Source organism: Nomascus leucogenys, chromosome 18 (genome assembly GCF_006542625.1).
Source record: "Nomascus leucogenys isolate Asia chromosome 18, Asia_NLE_v1, whole genome shotgun sequence".
Taxonomy (NCBI): Eukaryota; Metazoa; Chordata; class Mammalia; order Primates; family Hylobatidae; genus Nomascus; species Nomascus leucogenys.
The window spans coordinates 63289497-63309159 of NC_044398.1; positions in this window are offsets into that span (position 1 = coordinate 63289497).

The following is a 19663-nucleotide window of genomic DNA, read 5'->3' on the forward strand; positions in this document are numbered from 1 at the left end:
AGTTCCTCTCCTTGTAGGCAAAGAATACCTAAAATCTCAAAAAGGAGGGGAAGGCTAACTGTCTAACTTATAATTCAGACCACTCTCCTCTCACAGACAATGTCCATCTGAGTTCATCTTTCATGATTCTAGATTGCCATCTAGTACTAGATTCAGAAGGAGGAGAACTGATGTTCATTCTAATGTCTTCAAGCAATATTACTTTGCTTCCTGTGTGTTCCAGCTCCCAAAAAACTCCATCAAGTTATGCCTCTCAATACCCTCCAATGACACTGATAGTGAACTGAAATAATAAATGAATTAATTAGCAGGAAAAAAGTTAACACAAAATCAATGGTCTACAAGTACATGAACAATAATCAGATGATGTTAAAAAAACACTTTTGTAATTGCTGCAAAATAAAAGGTAAAATATTTATGAATAAGTATAACAAATATGCAAAATATTGAGGAAAACTTTAACACACTCATGAAATACAGAAAAGTAAGCCTCACTAAATAAGAAGACATCAGTTGTAATACAACATTACAGAAGCATCATGCATAATTATCTCCTTTAGATAATTTATAAATTTAATATGATGTCAATAAAAATATAACTTTTTTTCCCCTGGAGGTAGAAAAGTTGATTCTAAAGTTCTTATGAAATAAAAAAGATAAAATCATAAAACAGAAGACCAATTGCAGGTGACTAGTTTAACAGTTATGTAAAATACTACAAAGCTCCCATACTTAAACAGTGTGTTACTGGTAAGTTAATAAACAGAAGGCTAATGAAAGGGAATAGTAAAATCAGAAATAGACCATGTTCATAGAAAAATTTAGTATATATTAAACATGGCAAAATGATGGAATTTTAATAAAAGATGTTGAGACAAATGATAATCAGTGAAAAAAAACATAAAATTTAAAGCATACTTCACAAAATCCAAATAATAAACTCGAAATAAAAAATCAGTTATTCTGTAGGTTACCTGTTTACTCTGTTTATTGTTTCTTTTTCTGTGCAGAAGCTCTTTAGTTTAATTAGGTCCCTCTTGTCAATTTTTTGTTTTTATTGCAATTGCTTTTGAAGACTTAGTCATTAATTCTTTCCCAAGACTGGTATCCAGAAAGAATGGTGTTTCCTAGGTTTTCTTCTAGGATTCTTATGGTTTGAGGTCTTACATTTAAATATTTACTACATCTTGAGTTAATTTTTATATATGATGATAGATAGTGGTCCAGTTTTATTCTTCTGTATATGTCAAACCAGCTGTCCTAACACCATTTATTGAATAAAGAGTCCTTCTCCCATCACTTATTTTTGTTGACTTTGTTGAAGATGAGATGGTTGTAGGTGTGTGGCTTTATTTATGGGTTCTCTATTCTGTTCCACAGGTTGATGTGTTGGTTTTTGTAGCAGTATCATGCTGTTTTGGTTACTGTAGCCTTATAATATAGTTTAAAGTCTGGTGATGTGGTATCTCCAGCTTTGCTCTTTTTCCTTAGGATTGCTTTGGTAATTGGGGTCTATTTTGGTTCCATATGAATTTTAGAATAGCTTTTTTCTAGTTCGGTGAAAAATGACACTGGTAGTTTAATAAGAATTGCATTGAATCTGTAGATTGCTTTGGGCAGTATGGCCATTTCAACAATATTGATTATTCTGATCCCTGAGCTTGAAGTATTTCTCCTTTTATTTATGTCACCTATGATTTATTTTAGCAGTGTTTGGTAGCTCTCCTTGTAGATAGCTTTTACCTCCTTGGCTAGATGTATTCCAAGTATTTTATTTTTTATACAGTCAACCTACAGAATGGGAGAGAATATTTACAAACTACATAGCCAGAAAAGGTCTAATATTCAGAATCTATAAGAAAATTAAATAATTCATTATGCAAAAAACAAATAACTTCATTTAAAAGTAGGCAAAAAAATGAACAGACACTTCTCAAAAGAAATCATACAAGCAGCCAACAAGCATATGAAAAAAGGCTCCACATCACTAATCGTAAGAAAAATGCAAAGCAAAACTACCGTGAGATGCCATCTCACACCTGTCAGAATGGCTACTACCAAAAAGTCAAAAAACAACATATGCTGGTGAAGCTGCAGAGAAAAGGGAATGCTTATAACTGTTGGTGGGAATGTACCTTAGTTCAGTCACTGTGGAAAGCAGTTTGAAGATTTCTCAAAGAACTTGAAACAGAACTACCATTCAACACAGCAGTCCTGCTGTTGGCTATATACTGAAATGAAGGTAAATCATTCCACCAAAAAGACACATACAGTAACATGTTCATTGCATCACTATTTATAATAGCAAAGACATAGAATAAAATCAAGATAGGCGCCCAGCAGTGGTGGACTGGATAAAGAACATGTGGTACAGGCCGGGAGCGGTGGCTCACGCCTGTAATCCCAGCACTTTGGGAGGCCGAGGCGGGCAGATCACGAGATCAGGAGATCGAGACCATCCTGGCTAACAAGGTGAAACCCCATCTCTACTAAAAATACAAAAAATTAGCCGGGCATGGTGGCGGGTGCCTGTAGTCCCAGCTACTACGGAGGCTGAGGCAGGAGAATGGCGTGAACCTGGGAGGTGGAGCTTGCAGTGAGCCGAGATGGCACCACTGCACTCCAGCTTGGGTGACAGAGCGAGACTGTGTCTCAAAAAAAAAAAAAAGAAAGAAAAAAAGAAAAAGAAAAAGAGCATGTGATACATATACAGCATGGAATACTATGCAATCATTAAAAAAATTAAAATGATATCTTTGCAGCAGCACGGATGCAGCTGGAGGCCATTATCTAGAACAAATTAACATGTGAACAGAAAACCACTTATAAGTGAAACATTCAGACGACTAAACATTTACTACTCAGGAACATAAAGATGACAGTAATGGACACTAGAGATTACTAGAGTGAAGAAGTAGGTGGGGCGGGGTTTGAAAAGCTAACTATTGGGTACTATGCTTAGTACCTTGGTGACAGTATCAATTTTATCCCTAACCCCAGCATCATGCAATATACCCAGGTAACAAACCTGTACATGAGCCCCCTGAATATAAAATAAATAAAAAAATAAGTAAATAAAATAAATACAAAAACTAAGTGCAAAAAAAAGAAAATCATAGAAGTACTAGAAGGAAACATGTAAATTCCTTTATATTCTCAAGATGGGAACATCTTTCTAACTATTGTTCAAAATCAGAAACAAAAAAGAAATACAAGTTCAACTACCTTAAAAAATCTCTACATGCCAGAAAACAACTCAGCAACAAAAACAAACTCAAAAGATAAATGATAAACTGGGAGGAAATACATGCAAAAAATATGATAAAAGGGCTAATATTGTTAATAAATAGACAACTTTTAAAATTGGTGCTAAAAAGGCTAAATAAAAACTCACTAGAAAAATGATTAAAGGACTCAGACAGTTTACAGAAATGAAAAGCCGCTATAGCATATGTGTAATCTGATTTCCTAAAGAAAGGACCTAAAATATGTATGAAACAAAAATGACAAAATATTTTCTGAATTTAAAACAAATTGTTAGTTCATGGATCAAAGAAACACAATAAAGTCCAAACAGGATAAATACAAAGAAAACCACACCAAAACCCATCATGCAAATTTCTGAAAATTAGTGATGGGAGAAAATCTAAAAGCAACCAGGAGGTGGGGGTGGAGGAGGGCGCACATCACAGATTCATATTTTGATGTCCTAACCCCAGTACCTCAGAATGTCACTATATTTAGAGATAAGGCTTTTAAATAGGTAATTAAGGGTAACTGAGGTCACATAAGTGCACCCTAATTCAATCTGATTGCTGTCCTTATCAAAAGGGGAAATTTGGAAGCATACAGAGCTATCATGGGACTGCACACGCAGAGAAAAGGCTGGTGACAAGATGGCCAGCCATCTGCAAGTCCAGGAGAGAGCCCTTAGGAGAAATTACTTGCTGATACCTTAATATTGGAATTCTGTTCTATAGAACTGTGAGAAAATAAATTTCTGTTGTTTAAGCCATCCAGTCTGAGGTATTTTGTTATGGTAGCTGTAGCAAACTAATGTACACATTAAGAACAGAGAAATAAAGAGTGACCCCAGAATGAGCTTTTTCTACCTATAATGTATAGAAAGGGATAATTCCAGAGCTGTGTTGCTATTAATAGCATAGGGCATTAGGAGAGTACAGAAGGAAATGGATATAAATTATTAGTGGACTTTTCATGCCATATAGAAGAATATCAATAGTAACCTTGTAGCTATAACTTACCCAGCATTTTTTAAGGTTTGATCCTAAGAATTAGTTCTGTAGAATGTTAATAAGTTTTCTTTGGAAAATAAGAGGGGCTTTAGAAAATTTTGTAATTTGCTATAAACCAAATAATTTTCTTGATTCAGGAAAATGCGTCTATCAAACAGCATAAGGTAATACGTGATGGCTTTTTCTAAATACTTTAAAAACAAAAATTTAATTCATTTATTTGGACCCTGATAAATGTTCACTGATTATATCTGAAAACTGCAGAAAGGAAATGTATTTTTCCCCTAAGCATGTTTGTATGATGTTGATCTTAAAGATACTATGATCTCAAATTAAATATTTGAAATATCTTTTGTAACTCTTGATTGACTGTCTAAATCTTTGCTTAATTGAGATCATGGGTACAAAATATCAGCAAGACAAGACAGCACTTCTGATTTAATTAGATTTTCCTATTTGATTAAATTGGTTTTCAACTACATTTGAGAACAAGAGAAGACCATTTCCAAGAAGATTTTGTACTTCCAGACTGGCCTTTTAAGACATATCAAGGCTTTTCTGGTAAGTATTTTACTGATTATCTCATAAAATCATTTCATGACAAATTCACAGTACAGTGGTTTTATGGTAAATGGAGATAACAGAATGCACATAAAAATTTCTTCTAAAGTCAAATCCAACTGCCTGCTATTTAGTATCCACTATACCTTCATTATGATTAGGAAGAGTCAGCTGTATTTCTATTTTCTTAAATTATTCTTTGATGAAGTATTTTTAAAAAGTGTTAATTCTAAATTCCATGGATTTCGCTTTAGTTGTAGTTGTTTGCCAATTTCTTTGAGTTCAACATGCTGCAAGTTCACTCCGGTTTTAATGAATCAGAAGACTCCCACCTGGCACAGACTATCATTTGTTTGTTCAAAGTGACCTTCATTTTCTTGGGAAAGAATATTGTACAGATGATATAGTTATTCTAGGTTTCCATGCTACTAGTTGTTAAAGGAAAAAAAAAAAGCTCAGATTGGCATATTTACTTTTTGAAGCAGAGAAAATGTAAACAGTTTTATGAGATTTAGTTTCATAGGAGTTACACTCACCATCTCAATTATTTAAATACAAATAAAAGTGAATTCCTTCAAGACTGGTACAAAGCCAATGCTTGATTTAATAAACAGATGTATGAACAGAATTCTTTATAAGGAAACTAAACAGCTGAGAGAGGAGAAAGACAGAGCTGACATAAACCAAAAAAGTCTCCATAAAATTACAGAACATTAGAACTTGCAGTTCTCATAGAAACAATCTTCAGATAAATGGATCAAAAACTAAAGAGTGTTAGTGATTTTCCAAAGATGGTACAAGCAGGAGATTCTGTGGGATTGTCTTTGAGTGTGAATAATTAGTGTACCAAATAAACACCATTACAAAAATGGTTCCATTTGAAGTATATCTCAGGAGTTTGAGCTGAAAACTTTGCATTAACATTTCCTATAGCTTGTTGCTGAAGAAGACTAAGTGTGGTAAATCTCTGCTAATGCCAATACCTGGCTTAACAAGACCATTTATTTATAAACTGTCACCCTAGCCAAAAACTTGTTCTCTCCGTGCAACAGCTGCCTTTTGAACAATTTCCTTCTGGTCACTGTTAGGACATTTCATTTCATTTCATTTCATTTCATTTCATTTCATTTCATTTCATTTCATTTCATTTCATTTCATTTCATTTCATTCATTTCATTTCATTTCATTTCATTTCTGTTCTTCTCCAGGCTCCCCAACATTCTGCTACTAAATTTCCGTAATCCTCTTTCCTCATTTGTAAAATGGGAAACAAAATCATAGAACTTTTATCCACATAGCTGTTATTAAAGCAAATTATGATCTTGTAAGCAAAACATTTGTCAAGTTATCTGAAACATAGTAAGTTTTCAGTGTGTTTATTCTTAATTCTAAGGAGTGATATTTTAAAAAGCAAGTTAATTCTGTTAAGAGTCTCTCATTTAAAGTTTTTTTCCATTCTTGCATTTGAGGGAAATAAGAAATAACAGGCGATCAAGCATGCAGAATCTTGTCATTTTGCTTTGTTATAACAGCATATTCCAGTCATAGACTGCCATATCTCACTATTTAATTGGACATGCATCAAAGGACAGAAAAGAGAGGAAAAATAACATTTTTGTGAATATTGTTCTTTTAGTGGCATTGCAGCATATAAAACATTAGAGTTACATATCTTATTTCAAATGTAAATATTTCTTGTCTACTACTTTCTGTTTGTTCTTTACTCTGGAAACACTATTAATGCATGTGTAAAAATCTAGTTACTATGGTGATAAGTCTGGTTTTGCTCTTAGTTGTTACCTCTTTTCTTTTCTTTATAAATTTATCTCATAACATTTTTCTAAATTTCAAATTACAATTGTTTGGTAAAATAATTACTCTAAATAATAAAATAAAAATTTATATAATTTCAGGGCAAAATTATTTAGAGCTTTAAGAATTAATAACGTTATTATAAATGACTCTCATCCTCTTGATTTTATCTAATGTACTTGATTTTTGAAAAGATGAGACCAATATTCAAGGTTGTGTTTATTAATCTTTAATTGTAGTATAAATTCTGGCACTAGGTTAGGTCAGTTTTACAATAGTCATCGTGGCCTATTCATTTGGTTATCATTTGTTTAAAAAAAAATTATAGGCCAGGCACAGTGGCTCACACTTGTAATTCCAGCACTTTGGGAAGCCAAGGTGGGAGGATTCCCTGAGGCAAGGAGTTCAAGACCTGCCTGGGCAACAAAGTGAGACTCTGTCTCTACAGAACAATTTTTAAAATGCTTTTTAAAAAGAAATGATCAAGCACAATAAGAGGCTATCCCATACATTCCTTCCCTTCACTAGGAAATTCTCACCACCAGCAATGCCTGATGTACAGCTGAGTCCAATTAGCTTCAGAAGTAGCATGTGACCACAGTCCAACTATAACAATGCAATGAATGATGAGGGACCAATCAGAACTTCCGTGAGAATTTGAAATTTGGCTTTCAAAGAATGTAGATTCACAAGTCATGCAAATTTTTATCAGGAATGACAGTTCTTCTTGTAGCAAGAAGTAGGAGACTTACCAAGAAAACAGAGTGAGAAATAATTTGACTCTAGAGTGATGGAAAAAGCAGTTGCCCTGATGGCTTCACAATTCATGACTTCAACAAGGCTCAATTGTGCTTTTCCCTCATATCCCTTCAAAACATTTCCTCTTTATTTGAATGGATTCCTGTTCCTTGCCACCAGAGAAACATCAATACTAATACTCTTGGTGATGCATTTACAAGAAGATCTAATGAAGCCCATATATGCAGGATCATTTTAAAAAGACACTGTAGTTCTATATTGTTGGCACATAGATCCAATTTAAGTTCAGTGGCTCAAATTACACTGTTTAATTGCTTGAAAATCAGCAGAATTTGGTGGTACTTTCTTAGAGATTAACTCTTGGAGTTGAGTAGTATCCTCAAGACTTGTCAAAATATTACCAATAAGGTATTGAGATACTTTCATAAGATAACAAGGTGACTCTAATGATAATTTCCCATTCCCAGTCGGCTTACATATTAAATACCAAAAGATAATTCTGAACTCGTGCACTTCTATTGCTCACACAGTCTTTTAAACTGAAGGCAATGTCCAATTAAGGACATAAATGTTTAATAAAAGTTGAGATACATGTTTTTAATACTGAATTTAATAAAAATATGTCACATCTTTCATTACATAAAGATCTTCATTGCCTACAGAGTAAAATCTAGAGGTAACATGAATGCAGGCACAGGTAACATAAGTGGCATAAGTGAAATAAATGTGGCCTGGCATAAGTAACAAAAGTACAGCTTCAGCATACTTTTTTAGACTTAGCATCCCAATGCTGGCCACCCTCTAAGCTACAATCATGCAGAATCACTTGCTACTTGCACAAAACACCACGATTTGGACATTCTAATGCTATCAAAATAACATCCAAGCCAATCTCAGTTCCTACTTTCTCAATCTCAAGTATGGAGCTTCATGGGGGTCAGCATTTGGAAGTAAATTACTGTATAAGGACATCAAAGATTTGGGGAAATATGACAGCTTGTATTTGTTGTTTGGAAAAATGATCCAGCTATAGAACAGGCTTATTTGGAACCTTAAAGTGAGTAAACAGGGATCACATCATGGCCAGAGATAAATATTTTCTTTTTCTTCTTCAGGGGCCCTGGAGACAAGGAGAAGGAATTGTTCTTGCTAGCAACTGAGCAACTGGTCATGCTCATCACCACAAAAAATTTAAAAAAAAAATTTTTTTTAATTTAACATTTTTTCTTACACAAACCTGTCAGAGCCAGAGAAATCTCAAACAGAGATTAAGTGTAAAAAGACTTTTGGCATCTGTATTGTTAGTTCCTGGAATGGGTATGTGGCATAAAATTGGAAATCTCAGAGTCTATAGCTTTTTATTTTATTTTCAGTGCTTATATGTGGGTTTCTTTTTCTTTTTCTCTTTTTCCTTTCCTCTATTTTCTTAGTTGAGTCTAAGAAAATCATTTGATTCTTTGTTGAAAGTCAAGTCAGGCTACAGTCTGAAATAAGGAGAGAACAGGACTTTATAATGTCTTAAGAAAAAGTATCTTCAAGAAAAGGATAGATTACACTTGAGGACTAATATAAGACAAAATTTATTGCTTGAAATTTAGCCTCTAACATATGGGTTTGAGAAATGCCGACAGCAGCAGCACAATAGCACTAGCTACCATGAGATTTGTGAGAAAAACACATGAGAGAAGCTATATGGATTCCTACTGGGATACTGGAGGCAGGAATTATGAAGGTTTTACAGCGAAAGTAGAGGACTAAACAAATAGCAAACAAACAAACAAAAAACCCTTGAATTCTACAGAGCACAGTGAAAAGTATGTGACAGTAAAATTAATTGTTCAACAGAATTTTTCCCACAAAACTGTTTAAATTATGAACTCTGGACAACTGGTATGCATAGATTATACTCTGGACAATGTTAAAACAAGATTTTCCTTTTATCCTTTCTCTGTCCTTCCATTTTCCCAGAAAACATTATATATCTGATCTGATCTCTGATGTGTATATGATATTGGGATACGTCAGTCCAATGAGACTAAATCCTAGGATTTTATTTTATTTCATTTTGAACTCAGGCAGAGCATGTATCTTTCTGCTGGAAGTGCCACTCTGGAGAATTATGTAAACTTCAAGTTGTTGGGGACCACTATTTTGAAAGGCTTGTCTGTGAATGAAGTCTGCACAGAAGAATGCAGAGCCCAAGAGAGGCAAAAGGAGAGTGAGAAAGAGGCTTGATGACATCGTTTGGGCCCCTAGAGCCACAAGCATTATAAGCTGCTTTGCTACACAGGACAGTATAGTACATATTTTGCTATAAGGTAGTCAGTGTTGAAGTCCTGTCTGATACCATCATCTTGTTTGGAATCATTTTTTATAAGAACTTGCATTTTTCTTATGAACTTCTTGGATAGAGGACTAGTTTTGTGATAGTCTTGTAGTTCAAGTGATTCTCTTGCCTCAGCCTCCTGAGTAGCTGGGATTACAGGTGCATGCCACCATGCCTGGCTAATTTTTGTATATTTAGTAGAGACGGGGTTTCACCACGTTGGCCAGCCTGGTCTCGAACTCCTGACCTCAAGTGATACTCCTGCCTTGGCCTACCAAAGTTCTGGGATTACAGGCATGAGCCACCGCGCCCAGCCACGTCTGTGTTAACCATTTCAGATATTGAAAAATGAGACTACTTAAGACTTGGGATTGAATCAGTCCAACCTTGAAAATGTTACAACGCTAGCTATTGATTCTAGTTAGGTTGACTGAGAAAAATACTAAAATTCTACCAAGCCCCCTAGTTAAATCCATTTGCAGAGAATGAGAAAATTTGGAGGTGGAATACTTTTAAAGTTTAATTTCTTTTTATTAAAATCTGCAAAAGGAATTAATTTTAAATTTAATTTTTCTGTAAAACCTTAGTAAGAAGGAGAGTTACAAATTGGAGGCGTTTTTCTTAACTGACATTATTGTTGAGCTAAGCCACCATGTAGTACTAATTGAAAAACCTCTCCTAATGAACATGATTGAAATGTGTGGATAGGCATACTTTGTAATTCATAATAAATTAGGGAGTGATATTTTAATCTAGTATATGCTGAAACCTTGGAGATAGCCTAATTAATGTCTGTTCTGATGCATTTTTTTTGGCATAGACTAAATTGTCTGCCTCTCTTCACCCAGGAAGGTACAAAATAATCAGTTGTATGCATTGACAACTAGATGTAAGATGGAAAGGACAGAATTATCTTGATACACTTCAGGAATTCATATTCCAAAAACCAATCCTCACAAAACCCTCAGAAAAGCCCCATGAAATGGGTAATTTTATTATTCTAAGCTTATGCATGAGGAAAGAGCATAGAAAGCCTAAATAATTTGTCCAAACACACCCAGCTAGGATTTGAACATAAGAGGTAGAGCTGAGGTTTGGGAACATAGGTAATCTGGTCTCCAAACTGCTTCCTTCTCTAAAGGAAAAGAAGGTATTAATATGATGGAGTAGAGTATAAAGCATTCATTTGAGCATTCGTGGTATATTTTACCAGGAAGTAGGGTACTGTGTCTTAGTTGTCTCTGATACACTGCAGCTGTGTCAGGAAATGGGCACAGGGTCTGTCTCTCACTTGGAGATATCTGGGTTTCACACAGCCTCTCATGTATTTTCTCTCCCTCTCTCTTGGAGCTGATATTCTCAAGACTTTCTCTCTCTCTGTCTCTCTCTCTCTCTCCGTCAACACCATTCATCTTTTTATTTCTTTTTTTTTTTTGCCCCTGAGACACATATGGACATGCTTGTCTCATCCCAATATTAACATTTAAGAGCAAAGCAGGATCCCTTGCAAGCTTTAAGCTTAGAACCTGTGTAGACTCTGTGTATCAAGCCTTTACCAGCAATCTGCACTAATACCTGTTCAGATATGAATCAAAAGATTATTTGATCTCCCTTTTGCTTGTGTTCTTGGTGTATAATCATTTGGAAAACAGGTGGTATGTCGTGAGTGATTTGGCAAAACATGAATTAGGCACTCTATATTGTTTGAAGTTAATACTGTTACAGGTAGTTAGATAGTTAGGCATGAGCAGGGAAGGAGAGGGCTCTCCCCCACCCACTAGGAATGTCAGGTGATGGTTTGGCAGTTATCACATTTCCTCTCTAAAAGTGTTAAATTGGCAGCCAGCACCAGGTAGAGGCAATTTCCTGATGGTCCACACCTGTTGCACTAAAGTGTTACATGAATCCAGACACCAGGGAGAAGTAACTTCCCAGGCATGTGCATTAAGATACAAAAACGGCGGAGTATTACCTTCTGGGGACACACCACTGGAAAAGGGAAGAAAGCCTCAGATGGGCATGTGTACAGCTTCTGAAACACACTGCGCATGCTCACCTCCCAACGGTAAGGAGGGCACTGCGCATGCGAGTAGCCCATCCTAAGTGAAAATTCTCAGGAAGGGGGCCAGCGTATAAAGTCCTAGGATCAAGGTTAAACACCGCACTTGACCTTCAGGTGCCTGCTTGGGTCTCTTCCAAGCTACTTTCCTTTCTTTCCTGTTCTAAAGCCTTTTTAAATAAACTTCTACTCCTGCTCTAAAACTTGCATTGGTCTCTTTTCCTGCCTTATGCTCCTCGGTCGAATTCTTTCTTCTGAGAAGGCAAGAACTGAGGTTGCTGCAGATCTGTACGGATTCGCCACCCATAACTAGAATACTTTCCACCAGTAACAATACCATCAAATGGTATCAAAACACCACTTGATTTCTGTGTTTTTAACTTGCCTTACATTAATCAAGTCTTTATTGAAGACTTGCAACACAACGTGAATAGTTGCATTCGTTGATCATAGGACTCTGCCCCCAGCTGAATATGAAAAATATCTGAAAGTAGTTCTTGTACTTTACTATATGCATATTTTAAGATGACACAGTGTGGGGTCACTTATTGTTTTTCTTTATCTTGCAACTATGCCATACTTGTTAATTAAACCACCTTTTCAAAATATTGATTTTATTTTCTAATGTTCAGAGAGAAGGCTGTTAGTCATTTAAAGATAACTAATTTATATATAATCAAAGATTTTATCAACCTGTAAAGTGAAATATGCAATACAACTTAAGAGTAGAAATAAAGAGAGTAAGTTATTTCTAGTAGATTTTAGAATAGAAATTAGAGTATGGTCTATTTATGTCAAATATATTAATAGCATCTATGTCAAACTGAGACTAATAGCATAAAGCTTATGTCCATGAGTCAAACAACCACCAAGAACACACCTGCAGTAAAACCTGGGTGTACTGATGCTTGCTGCTGCAAGGGAGACCGTATACCATAGGAATTGTTGGGCATCTTAGTGCTATGTTTACATGTTTATGTCGCTTTCAAAATTCATGTTGAAACTTAATCTCCACTATAACAGTATTAAGAGGTAGGACCTTTTGGAAAGTGATTAAGTCATGAGAGCTTCACCTCATGAATGAATTAGTGCCCTTATAAAAAGGCTCAACAGAACTAGTGAGGTCCCTTTTGACCTTCTACCATCCCTGTCATGTAAGGATGCAGCAAGAAGTGCCATTTATGAAGCAAAGCAATCCTCACAAGACACCAAATCTACTGGCTCCTTGATCTTGGACTTTCTAACCTCCAGAACTACGAGAAACTTACATTATTTAAATGTGACTCAGTCTCAAGTATTTTGTTAAAGTGTCACAAATAGACAGACATCCAGTAAGAATGATCTTAACATAATTTATTGTAAGATTGGGGCTTGTGGTAGATGATCTGGGAGAGTTCTAAGAAGAAAGAGTTGAAGGAAGAGGGTTTATCTCCTTATGGGTACTGTCACGAAGGAGTCATTCCATGAATGAATATCTTAACAAATTTTATCTCTGAAGCCAAAAGAGTGAGGATAAAGCTATAATTGTTTTAAATTTTAAAAAGGCAGTCATTCGTCTTAGCTGGGAGAGGGAGGTTTTGGTAATTTTATTGTGATTACGGTGACCCGGTTTGTATCTGTGTTCAAACACGATTAGGATCTGGTTTTGTTTTTGTCTCACTTTACCAGGGTCAGAGTGGCCTTATCTGATGCTGGTGATCTCTGGGATTGTTTATATATTGTTTGCATTCAACAGAACAACATGGCCTCAGTGTGGGTGCCAGACCAGCTTTGGGTATGTTTCCTTCAAAGGATGACATACAATAAAAACAGATATGGGATGATTACTATTTGCTTCTAAGAAAAATATTGAAGTTTGCTATTTCTTCATCTCAAGGTATGAGAAAACAAATGTTTGCATCAGAGTGGTAAAAGAGCTATAACAATTTCAAATTAACTAAATGTTCAGTGGCCCTTTCCTTCAGAAAAGTAAATGCCTCCAATTTTGTACAACTATTCTTAAAGTCACACTTTTCTACTCCTTAGACCATATAGTGTTCACAGCATTGTCTTAAGAAAATAATGAATATAACAGAAGGCTTTTGCAAAACGTAAAATATGCCTCCTCATTGAGGAACTGTGACTTTAGCAGTGTGATATACTAATAGTCCAAAATTGTAGAGATACTTTAATTTTTGTAGTTTATTTTTAAATCCCTAACTCTTCCTTCTGTGTATGGAAAAATCAGAAAGCTGTGATAGTGAAATCAATTTCATCCAGTACAATATGATTTATAATGCCTTCGTACTTTGTATTAGTTGAGGACAAGGTCATGAATCAATGTAGATGAAGGTTTTATTTAACTTAAGCAAGTTAAAATTTTACTTATCAGGCTAATATTTGAAAAGCATTCTAAACTTTTCTGTTTCTCCAACCTTCAGCTGGAAATATTACTTCCCTGTGTTTGGTTGAGCAGAGTACTAGGTAGTTCTTTATTACTTAATACTAAGTTTTAACATTTCCTTCACTGCAATCCCTCTATTTTAATAGCTTTAACAAAGGTCACATTCAGATTAGCTCAGATCTATTAGAGTACACTACAATATGTTGGTTTTTCATTGAAAATTTATTTAGACATCCATCCAGGATTTTAGACCTTCAACCCAAAGAAAATTTATATGAATACAATATTTTTTGCCATTATTTACAAAAGTAATATGAAGGCTTCCTTAGGCAATTACTTATTCAGTAGTAGGATTTGGAACAGTCTACTTACTATCATGTAATTATTTCAATGTGTTACAGTTTTCTTCTGATTATAATTAATCTCTTTGCATGAGTATCAGATAGAATGACTATCTGATTTGTGGTAACCTGCTGGGCTCACAGTGTCAAGTCTGCAGGTGAAGAAAAACAAATATTTTTATAAGAAAAATGAAGCCTTCACCTTACCAGAGAATCTTCACTTTGTTTAAAACAATACATTTTTTTATGTTTGATGTAATTTTTCACTCAATTATAAAGGGTTTTCTCTTCAACAAGAGAACCAAATCCTTAATAAAATCATTGAGTTTAAGAAGTCTCAAGGGAGAGATCACAGCTAATGTCTACTAGTTTACTAGAGGTCCAAAAACAGTACTATTCACTGGCAAATACTCAGAATATATTTTTTGATTCAGTTAGAAGTGGTCTGGGTGGTTGTATGAACTTTATTTCTATTTCTACCCTCATATCCAACAAATTCAGATGACTGTATATTAAATTTTATCTTATTAAACTTCAAATATTTTCCTGATTTGAAAGTAATTTTTGTCATCTCCTCTTTTGAAGTCAAATATAATTCATGATTAACTGTGAAAAAGTTTGAATTTGAATACTTTCCGGTCCCTTCTTCGGAGCACTTTTGAATGTTACCCTCTTGATCACTGCAGCTGCAATTGTAAATATATACTGAGCTACCAGAATCACAGATAGCACAGACTCTTTATTTTTTAAGAACCTTAAAATTCATTATAATTTGCAGGTAAAACAATAGACTTAAGAGTAGAAATAAAGATAGTAAGCCATTTCTATTAGATTTTAGAATAGAAATTAGAGTATGGTCTATTTATGTCAAATAGATTATGTTGTTTATTGATTCGTTACTGTTAACTAATTCTCCCCAAATATGCAAAAAAAATTATCTTTAGAAATTTCTTGAAATAATGAAGGTGTATTCATTATGAATGAAAGCTCTTGCTATAACATTACCATTAAATTTTTACCAGTGAAAAGGATTTATTGCAATGACATGTTTTCTCATAAGTAATATTAATAGAGGCCAAGATAACAGGAAGTGGGGACGTGCATTCCAGTGTATAACAGAAGAGACTAAATGTTTAAAATATCGTTCTGTAGTAAGGAAATAGAGTAATAAAAAATAAAATGTATTGGAAAATATGGGTGGATTACCAAAGAAAGTATGAAATATTCACAAGTATTGAACAGGAAATAATATATGGGTAGTAAGTAAGGAGAAGATGTAAAGAGGTTTGGACTGGCATGGACAGGTAGGTTTGGTTTTACGTTAGCGTGGAACAGCATTAAAAGAACAGCATTAAAAGAACAGCATTAAAAGAACATTCAGCTACTTGGAACAGACTTCTATCTGCTGCAGTCCAGCCAGTCCCTAATTTATTTTCCTGGTGTAATGGGAAGTTGGCTTCCTGCTTGTATAGTCTAGGCTCCACTATGCTCGGAGCCACCTGAACTCCACCTACAGGTACAGCTATAACCCAGCTGTCTGCTGATTTTGATTAAGGCGCATACAAAATACGAATATCCTGGATTCATTGTTTGACAGTTTAACATCAAATTGGCTTTATTGCTTTGTTGCTAGGACCTGGCTCATCTTGCAACCTAGTTCTGTTCAATATATATGTTTGCCTTGTTCTTCATGACTTAGCTTAACCTTGTAACCTGTGTCCATGGATTGGTTTTTGTCTTATTCTTCATAAAATTACCTTTCAGCTAAAAACAGAAAATCCAACTCACACTATTTAAACAGTAATAGAGATTTATTTGTTCCCATTATTGGAAGATTTGGGTTGTGTTTCAGAGATTGTTTGGTTCAATAGCTCAACAGTATCACTGGGGACATGGTGGCTTTTTCTTTTCTTTCCTTTTTTTCTTTTCTTTTTATTTTTTATTATACTTTAAGTTCTGGGATACATGTGCAGAATGTGCAGGTTTGTTACATAGGTATACATGTGCCATGGTGGTTTGCTGCACCCATCAACCTGTCATCTACATTAGGTATTTCTCCTAATGCTACCCCGCCCCTATCCCTCCACCCCCTGACAGGCCCTGGTGTGTGATGTTTTCCTCCCTGTGTCCATGTGTTCTCATTGTTCAATTCCCACTTATGAGTGAGAACATGTGGTGTTTGGTTTTCTGTTCCTGTGTTAGTTTGCTGAGAATGATGGTTTCCGGCTTCATCCATGTCCCTGCAAAGGACATGAACTCATCCTTTTTTATGGCTGCATAGTATTCCATGATGTATATGTGCCACATTTTCTTTATCCAGTCTATCATTCCACACATATGTTTATTGCAGCACTATTCACAATAGCAAAGACTTGGAACCAACCCAAATGCCTATCAATGATAGACTGGATTAAGAAAATGTAGCATGGTTGCTTTTCTATGTCTATCCTATCTTCCCTGTGTGAGGTTAATTCTGGTTTAGTTAACTGCTAGCGATAGATACATCTTGAATTATTAGAGGATTTAAACAAAAAAAATTAACTTCCCGTTCACATCATCATCCAATGTGATTATTTCTGGTGGTAACAGCCTTCTAGGTCATCATTTAGGAACGTGAGCTCTTCCCAACATGTAGTTACACTTCTTATAAGTGCTCAGAGTTCTCTTCATTCAGCTGGTGTACAGCAAAAGAGAGCATAGTGAAGGCATACCTTCTTGTTTTCACTTTGCCCAGAAGTGACAAAAACAGAATTTAGTTATATGGATATGTGCTATCCCTAGGTACAAAATGCATAGAAAATATCTTATAATGCCAGGAAAAACAGGAAATAGGTTTTGGTAACTGTATAGCATTCTCTGTTACAGTTGACTTCCCAGTAAAGCGGAAAATGGCATAGTACTTCCAGGATTCACATCTTATACCACATCTTTCTGAACTGGAAAGTAGGATTGTTTCTGGCAACAAAGCAAATGCAAATGAGAAAACCTCTTTCCCCAAATCCCCAGCATGCCTTCACTTGTCTCTTATTAGCACAAACGGAGTCTTAAGTCAATTACTAGGCCAGATTCTTAAGGTAGGCCACAAAATTCTGTATGTTGCTTCATTGGCACCAATCAATATAAAAATGGTCAGGACCACCCTTTGCCCAATCAACCCTCTTCCTGGAACTAGGGGTGTGTCAGCTTCACCTGAAGAACATTTACTGCATGCAGAAAGATACATTCCCATATTGTGTGTTGTTTAGCAAGGAGAAGAAGGAACATATATTTAGTTGGAAACCAATGGTCCATGACACGCATAAGTCTCTGTCTCTCTCTAGACTGAATTCTCTCTTAATCCCCAATCTCCTACCCTTGTGAATCTCCAAACCTCATGTGATTTGAAATCAATCCCTAAGTTTCCAGTGTGAGCCACTGCATTTCAAAAGTTGTCTAAATTTCAGTGTGCTTTCAACTTCAAATTCTATCAATGCTATGCCCTACTGCCTGGGAAAATGTCTCTTGTGTTCTGCTGATAGCATCTTCAGTCCAAGCTCTCACTCCCCTAACTCTGCAAAACCAAATTATTGTTTATCTTAATAGCATAGGTATTTCCTGGGTTTATTTTTTTTTATGCCTAGTTTGGCCTGTCAGACCATCCTCTAGACTCCAGGACTGATATTCCACCGAAGCCAGGACTGTTGAGTGACAACCTTGTCTTATAACTTAAATAACTGAGATCTGATTATCTCCAATTTTGAGAGGAAGTAGAGAGCAAGAAAAAAGAAGGTGGGAAAAGGAATAAAGGAATGGAATTGCTATGTAATAAAAGTACTCTCAATCATTTTTGAGTTCTTGCATATAGTGGGCGAGGCAATGATATAAGCCTTATTTTATTGATTTCTCATAAGAGCCCTATGTGATAGGTAATAAGTATTTGCTGTTTCACAGATGAGGAAATGAAAGTTGGAGAGGCTAAATATCTTTCTCAACATATTTAGACCATAAGTGTTGAGACCAGAATATAGGCCTGGACTGTATAACTATGACACAAAGCAAAGAAAAGGTAGATTGAGACTGCAAAGTAAAATATGCCAACTTCTCAATTCTGTGTATGACTGGACCTTTTTACTTATTTAAAATCAAAGCTCTATTTATTCATTTACTATTAATATTTTAGTTAGTTAATATTGCAAGGCACTGTACTAAGATGTGTGAGTGGATGCAAAGATGAATAATACATGGGGTGACCTCAAGAAACTTCTTATCTAATATAGCAAGAGTGATAAATGGGATATCCCTATATTAAAATACACTAAATTGAATAAACAATATATTATTGATTACATATATAATTATATTAAAATATCTAAATAATGCCATGTGTATGTCAGTGGATTGATGGCCCACTTACAGTGAGTATTGAGGAACCAAAAAGTAGGGAATCAGAGCATTGGGCATAGACTGCTTTACTAAGAATTTTTGCCAAGAAGAGACTAGATCTAGGGATGGCATAAAGTCAAGGAGGAGTTATTGCATATTTTGTTATTATTATTATTTACAATTTGAGAAATTTAACAAGTGTAAGTTCAGGTGAAAGAACAAGGAAAGAGAGAGGCTGGAGATTAAACACAAAAGGAAGAAAAACATGCTATTACTTTTCAATAGTTTTATGTAGACTTTCAGTAACCTACAGTTACTGGCTTCTAAATGTGTGCTTTCCATGTGTTTTTCTTCGCTGTTTGCTTTCATCTCTTTTGAATCTCAGGCTCAGAGGGCCTGAGATTAAACTTCTCACTTCATGCCACAGCATCATTATCATTGGGTCTATGCAAGGCTGTGTTCTTGCTTCATTTACTGATGCACTTATTTCTAATTTCATCTCCCACTTCCAGTTCTGCACTTCTCCAATATTGCAATAGGCAACAATTAATCAATTTAATGTATTCATTTTTTTATTTTGTCGCTGCAAGTTTTTATTATTGTTTTGTGTTTATATTTTGAATTTATTAAAATGATGTTGTCTTGCCTATTTCATTTTACCTCTTGTCTTTGTCTCTTATTTTCCTTTCAGTATTATATCTTTAAAGTCATTCATGTTTCTATGTGCTCTCCATTGATTCTACCTGTGGCATTATACCCATACCCCCCAGTGTGGATTCCTCCCATTTTACCTCCCACTCTCCG